A 14,090-nucleotide genomic window follows, 5' to 3' on the forward strand; every position below is an offset into this window, starting at 1 on the left:
GAGACTACATCTGATGCATTAGTAGAGTACGTAGTTACTCGCTCGGCCGAATCCTATTCGGGAAAGCCCTGGGAGCAACTGGGTAAGCGAGGGTTCTGGAGCTACGTGCCCAAACGCCCGGCCCAACCAGAACAGGACCATGGGATGGCCTGTAAGAGGGTTCGTGGTTTGCCTATCAGGTGATCTCAGAACAGTATGGTGACTGTTCCTTTTTGATTGAATTTTGTTGGTCTGGAATTCTTTTGAATCGATTCCCCGAACAGGAGTCGACGGGCTCTGTTCGTATTTTGAAGACGTCATTTGTATGAAACTAGTAACAGCCTTGCGACACTTTACAGCACTTTATTGTGGAAGAATAAGAGAGTGTGTGTGGTGAGAAGGACGCGTCTGATTGTGAATGGTTTTTGGAGTATGTGAGTGGAATTGAGTAACTATTGTTGAAATGCCTTGTTTTAGTAAAATATGTTTTGGGTGCTGCTGCCGGCGAAGCACAAGGTTGGAAGAAAGACAGCCTGCTCCTCCCAAAGACAGCCCCAGTTTCGATATGTATGTGAAACACGGTCTCACCCCGATTTTGTTTAATACTCTCTGGCATAAATATACCAGGGATAATTCTGATCTGCAGTGGCCTCTAACGGGGTCGTTTGACGAGGAAAAGATCAATTACATCCAGAATAAGCTATTCATGAAGAAAAGCCGCCAGTCGATGTTCGACTCATTGAACCTATGGTTGAAGGAGGCAAAACGACGACGGATAAGGGAAGAGAAATTAGGAAAGCTTAAATCAGGACAGACGGTTACGCAGAAAGCTGCAGCTTATGATAAAGCAAAGGTGGAGGAAAATATTGTACAGATGGATAGGCAGTTCCGTTTAGAAACGGACAAAAGTTATGTAGCCCGACCCGATACAGGAGATGAATTAGAGGATTTATTAGAAACTAGACCACCCCCTCCTTATGCCCCACAGGGCTTATATCCCTCTCCACCTTTGGTACGGGCGGATCAACTTGGAGCAGCATCGGCTGTTGGAGCACCGGTAGGAACGGTTGCCACAGCCCCTGCTGACGGGTCAGTACGGAGTGCGTTGCTTCCCCCTCCCACTCTAAGACCAGACAGACTACCTCACCCTTGATATCCTTACAGCCGGACGCGGCTGTTCCTTCCCCTTCGCACCCCGTATTCCTCTCCCCCCCAATTCAGACTACTATAGAGCCCCGACATGCGGCTTGTCTGGATACCACGCCCAAGCGCCTCAAGTCTGATCTGAGTGATAGCAAGTATATACGAGGTCGCTGTTGGGCGCGGAAGAAAGAAGAGCTATAGTAATTCAGGCGTCCCAGTGGATGCGAAATGCCATTTACACTCTGGAAGATATTTGGAGTACCATGAAAGACTTCGAACCGGTTGCGCAGCAACTGGCTTTGGAGAACATGGCGATTCGATTAATTTCACTATGGAAACAGTGTTTCGAGGAAGGGTTTCCTCCTCAGATACTGCGTGATATAAGAGATCGAGCCCATAAATTCCAATTACAGGCTGATGAAGTGTATCAGAATGTAGAAACGTTGGTACATTATCGTGAACGAATTCACCGTAAGTGTGCTGATTGGGGAACTCAGCACCCCATGAGAGAGGTACATCCCCTCTTTTATCTTGAACTACCAGAATTAAGAGATGCCAATAATGCGGTAACTAGGGCTCGTGTGGATGCTAGGCTTCAGGAACAATGGGTTTATACCCCTTGGAAACGAAGCGAGGTCCTCACTTTAAAGGCTCAGCTCCCTGATCCTCGTAAAAATCCTACGGCCTATTACAAAGAACTGACAGAGGCCGCTAATTCTGCTATCATGACAATACCTGATATCGAGCTATTCTTTGGTCTTTTGATTCCGGTGGATATTTGGAGACAGATACATGACACTGACCACGCCCCCGAATTAGGGGGAACATGGGAACAATTGAAAGCATGGGACAAGGAGCGAAAACCCGGAGAAAAACCTAGAGATGGGGTATTGGCTGTACCAGCTAAAATTGTTACTTATATGCAAACCCTCCTACCTCCTAGGAAAGTCGATTGGGATAAATTAACGGCTTGCAAACAGAAGAAGGATGAAAGTGTATCAGACTTCTTTACTAGGTTTGAGAAAGTCTTTATAGATTTTAGTGGGCAAGATCTGTCTACGGAAGGGGGAATACGATTGTTTGTTAACAGGTTTGTTACAAATTTGCTCCCCGAAGTGATGTCCCGTCTCCAAGCAGCCGAGAGCACGTGGACTACGGCTGCTCCGTCCGTGATTCTTAGTATGGCCCAATATTATGAACATCAAGAGAGACCGAAATAGTATGCGACGGGAAGAAATGCAACATGAGGGCTCTCAAAAGAATTATTTAGATAATCCCCAGAATCGGCAGTATTACAATGAGACCTATAGGGATGATGGATATGATGGACAGGATTATGCATGAGACAGCCACGGACAGAGTGGGGGCCACATTACAGTACCAGTCGACCAAGAGGGACGTTATATTAAAGGAGAACTGTTGGGAGCGTCAGGAAAATTCCTATTGGATACTGGGGCAATGAATAGTTCGGTTACCCATACGTTGGTCCCAGGGGCTGCTCTGTCTGGCCAAAATAATGTCTCGGTAGGATTCTCTGGAATACCTGTGGTGAGCCCCATATCTAAGCCTCTGTCTTTTACTGTGGGTCCTATTTCTATACAATCGCCCTTTTTGTTGACTTCTAATTGTGGAGAAAATCTCTTGGGCCTAGACATACTGAAAAGGTTAAATGCACGAATTTATTGTTCCCCTGATGGTGTTTACTTGACAATGCAAAAAAAACCTTTAAATGCAACTCAGTATTTCGACAAAAATGAAAACCTCCCTCCTGAGTTCTCTACTATTCCTTCTACATTATGGGCCACGGGAGACACTGATGTTGGCCTGTTAAGAATAGCTCCCGTGTCAATAACCTTGAAACCTAATGCCCAGCTGCCTCGCATTCCCCAGTATAAGATATCACCAGAAGGTGAACAGGCCTTGCTGCTCATTATTCGAGATCTCGTTAAAAGGGGGGTAGTGGAAGAAACAGCTGCCAATGTCTGTAACAGTCCGATTTTGCAGATCCTAAAGAAAACACCAATTGATGGTGCCCCGGATTATAAAGATACATATCGTTTTGTAATTGACCTTAGAGAGGTAAACAAGATTGTGGTTCCGCAATATCCGGTGGTGCCTGACATCACTGCAATTTTGACTATGATTCCCCCTACAGCTCAGTATTTCTCGGTAATAGATTTAAAGAACGCGTTCTTCAGCATTCCAATTCATCCTGATAGCAGACATATCTTCGGATTCTCATTGGCTGGCCGAAGCTTTAGATTTACACGCGCCCCCCAAGGCTATACAGAAAGTCCTAGCATTTATAGTCAAGCTTTAAAAACTGTTCTTGATTAATTACTTTTGCCCCCAGGAAACTCTATCATTCATTATGTGGATGATATCCTAGTAGCCTTCGATACAGAGGGAGGTTATAAGGAGGCCACTGTTAAATTGTTGAATCATTTCACTCACAAAGGGAATAAAGTGTCCCTTTCTAAATTTCAGTATTGTCGACAGGAAGTGACCTACCATGGCCACTTGCTGTCGAAAGCGGGGAGGCGATTGACCCCCGAGCGAATATCTGTAATTACTAACATGTCTGTTCCTCGTACTCAATGTGATGTTCGTGCTTTCCTGGGCATAACCTCTTACTGTCGCCAGTGGATTCCTAACTATTCACTTCTCTCTAAACCCTTGTTGTACTTGACAACCAAAGATGTGCATGAACCCCTACCCTGGACGGATGACTGTCAAGAAGCCTTTGATTCTTTAAAGTCTGCTCTATGTTCTGTACCTGTCTTAGGTACTCCAGATTACCAGAAACCTTTTTCACTTTATGTGCACGAGGTGGACGGTTGCTCACTTTCAGTGTTAACACAGTGTTTTGGTGGAAAACAGAGACCCTGTGCTTTCTTTTCATCAGTCTTGGATATTGTTGCTCGAGCCCTCCCGAGTTTCCTGAGGGCCACTGCTGCAGTAGCGATGGCCATCCGGCAATCAGAGGGAATAGTCCTGAATACGGATCTCACAGTCATGGTACCGCATGCTGTGGATATTCTTTTGAATATAACTAAGACCCAGCACCTTACGAGTGCCAGATTAACAGGATATGAGTTGACCTTGTTTGCACCCCATATCACGATTAAAAGATGTGCCACTTTGAACCCAGCCACATTGCTGCCCCTTCCTTCTAATAATGCACAGGATGATGTCCATAACTGTATATTCAGAACTGAAGAAGAGACAAAGGGCGTGTAGATCTTTCTGACACCCCTTTGTCTGATCCCGAGGGAGAGTTGTATGTGGATGGGTCTTGTTTTAAGTTACCAGATGGCACTGCGACAGCTGCCTATGCAATTACGACATTAATGACTGTGGTAGAAACAGCAAGGATTTCTGAGCATTCGGCTCAAGCAGCTGAACTAATAGCCTTATTAAGAGCATGTGAATTGAGTGAAGGGTTGAGGGTGAACATTTTTACGGACAGCCAGTACGCCTTTGGCGTGGCCCATAGCTTTGGGAGGCTGTGGAGGGAAAGGGGTTTCTTTACCACACATGGTCAGAATATTCAACATGGTCCTTTAATTGATCGATTGTTACTTGCCTTAACGTTGCCAAAGAAAGTGGCCATCATTAAGTGTAGTGCCCACAAGAAAATTGTTGATTCTACTGGAAAGGGAAATGCTTTTGCTGATTCAGTAGCGAAGGAAACAGCACAGATTAGAACGAATACCAAGTTCCCAAGTACATCGGCCCGATGGGTAGCAGAGACATCCCTGTTTGATAACACTATTGAAAGTGTGAAAGAATTACAGAAGGAAGCCACGCTAGATGAAGTACAGAGGTGGGAACAGGAAGTAGGGAAACTATATAAGAATGATTGTTGGATAGACCTCTCCGAGAACACATAGGCACAAAAGGTATTTGTGCTGTGTTGGACCCAGTATGGAACAACCCGAATATTTCCAAAACTGCAGCACACATAGTAAAATATTGTCCAGTGTGTTTGCGTTATAATCCAGGAGGTAGAGAACCCGTTTTGAGGGGAAGTTTTGCCCCGCCATCCTTGCCTTTTGAGGTAATACAAATTGATTATATACAAATGGAAAGAGTGAATAACTTGAAGTATGTATTGGTGGTGGTATGTGCTTTTAGTAAATGGGTTGAAGCCTACGCCACCAAGGAAGCCACTACAGTTGCAACCGCAAAAGCTCTGATTAAGGAGTATCTGCCCCGGTATTGTTTGCCCCGCATTATTTGGTCCGACAACGGGCCACATTTTAATGCCCAGCTAGTCCAGAGTGTGTGTGAAGGGCTGCAGATTAAGCAAAAGTTCCATGCTGCTAGGCATCCTCAGTCGGCTGGATTAGTTGAAAAATATAATGGTATACTAAAATTGAAAATGGCCAAAATCTGTGAGAGTACTGGATTAAAGTGGCCTGATGCCCTTCCATTGGCACTATTGTCCCTAAGAACGACTCCACATACTAGAACCGGGCTGGCCCCTTATGAAGTGATTTTTGGCCGGCCCGCCAATGTATGGGGAGTCCCCAGACCCCGATCGTTTAGGGACATTGATTACCCATTGATGACAGATTATCCGTACGCTTTGACTAAAGATTTACGTTCTATTCATCAACAGGTATCGGACACACTGCAGCCGCCACCGAAGGGTCCTGGACATCGCTTAGAGCCCGGCCAGTGGGTGATGGTGAGGAATTTTCAATGGAAATCGAGTCTGGAGCCGAGGTGGACCGAACCCTATCAAATCATCTTGGTGACCAGAACCGCGGTGAAGGTGCATGGCAGAAAACACTGGATCCACGTCAGTCATTTGAAACGTCTCCCGCTGCCCTTGCCATTTGATCTCAGGAATCGAGAAGGAATTCCGAGTCAGGAAGGAGAGCTGAACCAAAGCTTTGTACCCCTTTCGGATGCCCAAGAAATAGGGCAACCACGTGAGGTGTTGCCCACCGTGGAAAGTGCAACAGCTCAACCAGCAGAAGCTGTTGTTTCTAGGGCACCACAGGTTTCGAATGCATCAGAATTTTTGGCAACACAGTTGTTTTCTGACCAAGAGCAACCTGGCCGTTGTAATTACGACCTGCGGCCCCGAAAACAGCGTGGTACCCCAGCTCCCCATGGTAGGAGCTAGACAGAGACCTGAGTTGAGGAATATTGGATAGAGCTACTGGGATACTGAGCAAGAAACTGGACTGAACCCGTTGAGAGCTTGGAACATTGTGTTAAATAGCTCTGTTCAGAAAGAAAGACTGAGTTAAGGGCCGCCGTTGTACTACTGGAATATACATGTTGGTTCTTTTGATGAACGATAGGAGTCTACCTGTGAGACTCTAACAGACACAGGGAGAAGATCCCTTAGTGGGAAGAAGAACCCTCTGGTGGTGTGCGTGCTTTGTGGATACAAAGAGTAGATTTGGACTCATAGAGAGGGACCGAGTTAGATTTGGACTTATAGAGAGCATATTTCCTTTTGCCCGATTTGCGATGGAGGACGAACGACCACTTGACCCTGGACGTTATGTTGATAACATGCATTTGTTTTCCCGGATGGCCCACCAGAGTGAAGGTGGCATTCGTTGCTTTTATTGTTATTCTAACAGTGATTTTAATGTGTGTATTTGCATATTTAGAATTTCAGCACCCTGTACAGAAACTGTTAGGAACTACCCCTGCCCGAAAGAACACCTCTTTTATTCCTTACCTCCTCATAAGGCTCGGCATAGGTAAACTTATGTGAAGAATGCTTTTATTGAAATGCTACATCAGACCCACAGCACCACGAACAAAACAAACTGTTGGGTTTGTGGGTTACTTCCGTCAGTTATGCACCAACATGAATTGTTTATTTCCCTACCATTATCTTACCTAGCTAACTGTGAGGCCTGGTTCCAATTACTGTCATTGATGTATTCTCATTATGTAGCTGAACCTAAGATATATACTGAAAGGGATTATGAGGCCATTCTGAAATATATAGAACAGCATCAGGGATTTGATGCCGAGGGAAATGGAGGAGAGGGATCTTTGGATCCAAATGCTTGCATGAATGTATATACTGATTATAAAAATGTTACTTGGTTACAAGAGGAGATGCAGGATTTTGAGCTTTTCAACTACACCATGTATTTTCAGCATTTTAAAGAATGAAATGTCACGAATGACAAAGCCCTGCCAATCCCTATCATTAACACTACCTCCCCCTTTTGCATACAGGGACGGGGTCATGTTAAGGTAGGGAAGAGTAAATGTAATTACACTTACACCTTGCAGACATATAGTACTCCTCCTATGATCACTCCTCCCGATGTATATTTTGTGTGTGGAGAAAACGCGTATACTTGGCTCCCAAGGGGATGGGCAGGGCGTTGCTACCTCTCATTCCTTTATCCCCCTGTTTATATTGCCCCACCTGATTACCACAGGACCCATCAGTTGGTTCGAAGAAAGATAGCAGCTAATCGAAGCATTAGGAGTTTTGATGCTGAGGGTACTGACCAGACCGACACCTCCCTGCAACAATTCGAGGATTTTGCTAAAGGTCTTACTCCTTTTTGGGGACCTATTTTTAATAGCCGTAGTATAAGACGTTTGTCAAGAATAGTGGAAAATGTGGTTCAAACCACAACTGGGATCCTGACCAACATTACTGTTGAGCTTCAGGCGACGAGGCTTGTTTCGCTTCAGAACCGAATGGTTCTTTACGTCATCCTCGCAGATAGGGGCGGAGTTTTCCGCGTGATTGGCAGCTCTTGCTGTGTGTTCATTCCTGAATCGGCCCCTACCATTCATCTTGCAATACCGAAATTACATCGATTAGCTAGTGAAGCACATGTGGAAAATGGTACTTGGTCCTTTAGTGGTTGGTTTTGGGGTCTCTTGGCTACTTGGGGTTGGAAGATATTTATGGTCCTGGCTGGAGCCTTTGGAGTAATATTTACTTGCTGCCTATGTCTTCATGCGGCCCAGCCTGTTGTTCTTTCTGTGCATCTAGAATAACGTCTGCCTTAAACATCTCAAGACAAGCCAAAGCCGACAAACAAATGATACAGAAGGAGGTGTCGGATCTGATGCAGATTGATGAGGGAGTGTTTGTAGAATAAATCTAGTTATATTGGCTATAGTAGGCCAAAAGGGCCGTCTGATGGGATATAAATACAATAAATACATGTTGTTGGCCTAGTATATACAATATAACCTTATAGCCTTACATTAGCCTTGCATTAGTCGCATCATTATTATAGTTAGGAATGATTCACTCCCTGCTTATCCAAGCCTATTGGTGTGATCAGAGCCCTGCTGTTTCGTTTCTCCATTTCTAGTATCATTTCCCTGAAGTCACGTGATTATGTTTTCTGCACGAAACCATGATGGCAGACCTAGCTGTCTGCTCCACTCGTTAGTTTGTAGCTCAGGGAAACCCAAGGTCACACCTGCCCTTTTAGTAGGATGCGCACATTCTAGTAGAGCCCGTTCTTGTCCTCCCCGAGCTTCAGATAGAAAGGGGAGGCACCTCACTGACCTGCCCCCGGAATAGCTTAGGCCAAGCTACTAGCAATCAATTGTGCCTTATATGGGTATTCCTGATGGCTCCTCGACAAGTTGTATCTTTCCTTCTAGGGTGACATTGTGCTATGTGTGAAACGTACATATGCTTTGTACTGTTTGTGTGTAGTCAGTCTCCTCTGTGCACCTTTGAGGGTTGTGCAGACTGAGGCTCCCCTGTCAGGGTTTGTATTTTGAGAATAAACGATTGAACCTTCTCCATTGCCGACTGACTTGTTACTGACGAATGAGATATATGGGCTATTGGTAAGTATAGTCCATCAGTATATTATTTGGTTCCTTCACACGTGCAGGAAGCCAGCTATGGCATAGAAGCCTTGCTTGGTCTCCAGCTGTTCCTGCGCAGTGTGGGGGAAGTGAAGATGCTGTGGTACCAAGCTGATGATGGCATCCAAGACAGGTGTAAGGAACTTTGATAGGGCTGGCTGTGAGACTCCTCAGACTCTGGCGGTTGTTGGTTGGAAGGTGCCAGAGGCCAACAGGTGCAGCACAGCCAGCAGCTTTGTCTGCAGAGGGATGTTGGTTGTCCGCTGTGTTGGTACCGTCAGCCTGTGGGCAATGATGGTCAGGATGCGGAGGATGGTTGTCCTATTGAGCCTGTAGTAGGCAATGACATCCTCTGGTGTTAAGTCTGTGAGACTGGTGCGTTTTCTGAAGGTCCGCTGTTTTTGTCTGCACTGTCTCTGTGATAGTCTGAGGAGTGGGGTGGGGGGTCCAGAGGGGGTTTTGGCGGAGGTGGCAGGCCTGGGGATGCTGGCGGTGGGTGTTGTAGCCCTCTTGGGTGTCCAAGCTGCATGATCAGTAGCCCCATGGCATCTGTTGTTCTTCCGGTGTGGCTCTGGGCTGGGCTCCCTTTTATGATGCAGGTTGTCAGCCGACTTAACACCGGATAAGAGCAGGTATTAAATCCCTGCTGCTAACGCACCTTATCACATGGTTTGTGATCTTATCGCCAATCTGGCTGAGAATGTTGCGAAGTAGTGTTGTTGCTGCTTTTTACACGAGAACGCCTACTCTGCATCCCATTAGCGTTAGTTACCTGTGTCATCTGTGCCAATATTTTTTGCGGCTGCTATTGCAGGAAAACTGGTGATATTGACTGTTAGCACCAGCTTGTGAATAGGGCGATAAATTTATCGACACTTTGGTTGCGATAAAGTGCCAATAAGTCCTTGAGAATATGCGTCTGAAAGCGGTAACGTGATATTAAGTATAGGGTGGTGGACGACAGAGGCATGCAGTGGAGTCTAGAGCAGGTTGCCTTGGTATTCAGCAACCTTGACTTTCAGTGCAGCCAGTACTGGGTTCTTAAGAAAGATTTTGGCTTTGTGCACCTAGGGGATGATCACTATGGAGGTCAGACCGCCAGCGACAGCCCTTTGGTGGCTGTCCGACCACCTACAGCTCTTCGGTCCGACCAAAACATTATAATGCTGACGCTCGGACCACAGCATGTGGAGTCCACACCCCTGCCTTTGCCATGATCTCAGATCCCGACCTGGCGGTGGTCCGAGTCACGGCCATACATAGCCGTGGTGCAGAGCAAGACACTGCAATCGAAATTTGGATATCCCTTTCCGACAGCCATGAACACCACCATGAAGAGGCTGTCCAAAAGTGATATGAGGGACCCCAGACAGGGCCCCCTGGCATCGTAGGCCACTGAGAAGTGGACAAGGGGACACATGTAGTGCCCACACTCACCTAGCTGCACCGTGTGCCATGCACTGCATGGTACATGTCACATGGTGCATGAATTTGCTGGTTGTGCTGCAAGGCAGTGGCTTGTGCTGCGGCCATTTACAGTGGCCGCAGCATGCCATCGCCTTGGTTTCGACAGCTTTGTGAACGCTCACAATGTATTGGGGGCACTGCGGCCTGCTTGTCGGGCTGTCTCCTGACTGACGCAATAGCGGTCAGCAGTCCAACTGACCGCATTCGAAATCAGGGCCTTCCTTTTTTAATACAAATGAAGCACTACCTATGATATGTAAAACTATATTGCTAAAGCCTTGCATTTGTTTTACAGCCCCTATTAAAAATCACGTACCGCACTCCTTATATCCTATATGTGAGCAATCTACATCTCATAATTCCTGTAAATGATTTTACAACTTTTAAAACTATTTCAGTATGTGCGAGCATAGTTTTCATCTTTATCGAAATCGTTATCAAAAATCAAACAAAGGTTTCACAAATCTGCCTTTATTGATGTAGCCCAGTTGGCAGGATTCTCAGAATCATCTGCACAATAGAACACAATGTTTTGATTGAATTACAGTTGCTTTGTCAGTCGCTGTGCTCTAGACAGAATTAATTTTGGTAGACAATCTAAAGGAAATGTTATTGACAATGAAGCCCAATAAAGCTGTCACACGTTTTAATTAAATCCCATTTTCAGCTCAACTTCCTTTGTGTTTGCTGACTGAATTGTTTCAGATGAATTTGTGTGAAAGGTGGCAAAATTGGAAACCTCGCCGAGCGTTGTACAATTTCTTCTGTTGATCATTCATTGTGAAGAGACATTGTCTTGTCAAATGATGCTGTTATGTATGTACTGAATTTGTAAGACTGAAAGGCAGAAGCAAGTTCGATCGTATGTCACATAAACATTCGGATAATTTTATATTTTTACTAAATATGTTTTTCTTGCACATAGATATGTCACTGTCATTGCTCCAAGTCATGTCAACCCATTCACTTCGGTAATTATTTGGGAAACTACCAACTTCAATTACCATGCAAAGTATTACATGCAAGTGACATAAAATGACATGCAACAACGTATGCATTGATCAATGTGATGGCAAGGATGAAGCAGATTTGGTGGTGATGATCACCTCATTATTTCTGTGAAATATGATTAATCTGGAAGAAAAACACTAGTGAAATTTCCTTTTCCATACATCTAGCGTGGCGGTAAAAATCATTTACTAGATGTTTCTTTATCACTTAGAAGCTTGTGGACATTTTTGTGGAAATACTGGCTACCATGGTTATTCCCCATTCTATGTGTGCATTATCAGGATTCATGGGTGCAGTATGCAGTATTGCTGCTTCTGTATCCTGCAACTCTCATAATGAGGGACTCAGGGCCTTAAGGATAGATACATGTCAGGACATCACTTGGCATTGTCGGGAGACAGGTTAGATCCTGAGCTGAGGGATGGCTCGTATTTAGAGTTGATTGGGCATTGCATTACACCTGGGTACTACCAAATGTTTTCTTCTTAATTATTAATACCAGTAAGCAGTATGAAAAATATGCACGAACCGTTATGCGGTTCATACTGCAATTTTGTAGTTATAGTATGGTGTTGTAGGAAATGTGGTACTCTTCTGGTTAAGACTAGATAGGTAACAGAGCTGCCATGAATAAAAAAGCACATGTCATTTTGGACAAGAGGTGTGGCTTGCTCGATCTGACATGCGCACTTTAAAGTCTTCTGAACCCGTGCCTTAAGAGAGAACCTGGGGAACAGAGGCGACAGGCCCCAGCCTCTAATGTAGCGTTATGTTGCCCGTACACTTTTAATTAAAGTCTAATACTCTTTGCTTTTAATAGCAACACTGGGATTAGCTGAGCTTGCTAACAAGAAGCAAACTGACCCATACATAATGACATGAACGCGAGTGCTGGCAGAACAGCCTTGAGGCATGGGGCACTGAGAAGGAGCAGTTCCTGGCCATGCCAGATTGGGCATCGCATAAGAACCTGGGTGAGTAGCAGTGCAGTGGAGAACTGAACATACACAGAGTCCTTTGCAAATCTAACTGGATGAATGGGCTTCGCAGTGCAGCCTCTGTCCCAGAAACAATAATTTAGTTGACTGACATGTATTGTACCTTGTTTTCATCAGTCCCCACATATATTAAGTACAGCTGCATGTCTGTGGCCTTGAGGCCTAATTTAACACTGAATCTATCCAGGTTTGTTCAACACTCCATCGTAAATGGGAGGTAGCATAAAACCCTGCATAAATTTGAATTTCTTTTTATTTACACAAAAACTTGGTTACATTCTTTTAGTTTAATAGAGCTTTATTGAAATTCATAAGAAACAAAGGTACATCTTACAACAACAAATTGATGAAAACAATGGAAAAAAAGTACAAAATATATATAAAAAATAATACTAGTGCATAATATGATGGCACTCCTAACCAATGAAGTCAGAAGAAAAAATGAAAATGTACCTTAATGAAACATCATGTTATATTTTATAAGTAAGGAACAGGAAACATTAAAAGAAAGAAATGCAAGAAAAAAAAGAAAGAAAAACCAGCAACATTCTGTTTTTTAGAGAGTGTTTTTAGAGACCGATTCTGTCCAATGGGATATTCACCTCTCTCTCAGATGTCTGGAGCTATACTAAGTAAGGATAGTATCTGATAATATGATAATCCATTTTGTGCTACACAACAACATCTTTTGAATGTTGAAATCTGTATTTTATGCTGCCTGTCACTCTTTTTGGCTTATTGAAGATGATTCAAAACACACAATATTGTGGTAAGCAATATCGTTACAAAACTATTGTGTCAAAAATATTGTTTACCACAACATTGCCATCCTATACTTCTAAAGGTAATGACAAAACTATTGTGCCTAAAATATCGTTGACATGAAAAACTTTGAAAAACATGCAAGAATATTATTTTTCTGCTATAGTTACACTTTAAAGTAGTAAATCTTAAACACTTCAATATTTAACATTAATATAATGTAAAATAAATAAATTACACAACTTTTTTAACGCTATATATGATATATATTTATATAACCACACATACGTATGTATGTATTTTTATGTATGTATTTTTATTTAAAAAATCATATATATCTAAATATAAATATATATATATTCACTGAAAAAACCATAGGTTATAGACCATATATAGTTAGGAATTAGCATTTACAAAACCTTGAAAATTCACTGAAAAAACCATAGGTTATACACCATATATAGTTAGGAATTAGCATTTAAAAAACCTTATTTTACTCACACAAAACCATTGAAATTCCATATATAGTTAGTTGTACTAACTATATATCGCGCACCCGCAATCCACTGCTGATCATGTCACATATTACATCATTCATGACATGGTCAGTGACATCACTGATGACATCACTGATGACATCTCAAATGACATCACTGATGACATCACTGATGACAACATCCAGTGACTGTATTTTTCTGTAAAGTTAAAATATGTCTTACATATTTAAGAATGAGTGGATGTATAAATGTCTGGATGAAGGATTTAGTAGGTGCATGACTGACTGTATGAGTGAGTGATTAAATGTGTCTCACTGAGTGCATGGGTTAGTGACTAAAGTGTCTTAATTTGTGCATCATTATGTCTGTTGTTCTGTAAACTGCTGCATGTGTTGAT

Source organism: Lissotriton helveticus, chromosome 8 (assembly GCF_964261635.1).
Source record: "Lissotriton helveticus chromosome 8, aLisHel1.1, whole genome shotgun sequence".
Taxonomy (NCBI): Eukaryota; Metazoa; Chordata; class Amphibia; order Caudata; family Salamandridae; genus Lissotriton; species Lissotriton helveticus.